This window comes from Myotis brandtii, unplaced genomic scaffold (genome assembly GCF_000412655.1).
Source record: "Myotis brandtii unplaced genomic scaffold, ASM41265v1 scaffold57, whole genome shotgun sequence".
In the NCBI taxonomy this organism is placed as follows: Eukaryota; Metazoa; Chordata; class Mammalia; order Chiroptera; family Vespertilionidae; genus Myotis; species Myotis brandtii.
Window position 1 is genome coordinate 576529 of NW_005370133.1, and position 618 is coordinate 577146.

The window sequence follows — 618 nt, forward strand, 5'->3', positions numbered from 1 at the left end:
TGTTGACTCAGGTCCCTCAGCCTGCTACCCGTGTCCCCACCTGGTCACATCCGTCCTGACGCAAGCACAGACTGTTCTCCCGGAACTCCTCCCTCCGCGCTCAGCCTTTCCTTATCCCACAGCACCCAACGTGGTCCCAGGGTTCCCCGCATGGCTTTGGACTTGACTGCCTTTCTATCTGATTCTCCCACAGGCTTTGGGGACATTTCAAATTCATCTTTATATCCTACAAGGTGAGGTTAGGATGCACCAAATATTGGGAATTTAGTAAGTGTTAAATGAGTAAATAGATGAGTGAATGAATATTACTAGATACAAATAACAATTAGCTTTACCTAAAGGGCTTTTCGATTTGCAAGAATTATATACTCGTCAGTGATTTTCATGGCAAGTCAGAAAAATAGTTACTATGCCTGAATTTCACAAAGAGGTTAAATTACAACAGTAATAGCTCCAGTGTCTGGGGACTGGCTGTGTGTCGGGCCCTCAATAGACCTGTTCTGTTAATCCCAGAACAGCTGTGCAAGGTAGACAGTCATCCTCGACAGCTGAGGAAACGGAGCCTTGGAAAGGTGTCTAAAGCCAGAGCCTGGATTAGAACCCCCGTCTTGGGACTCC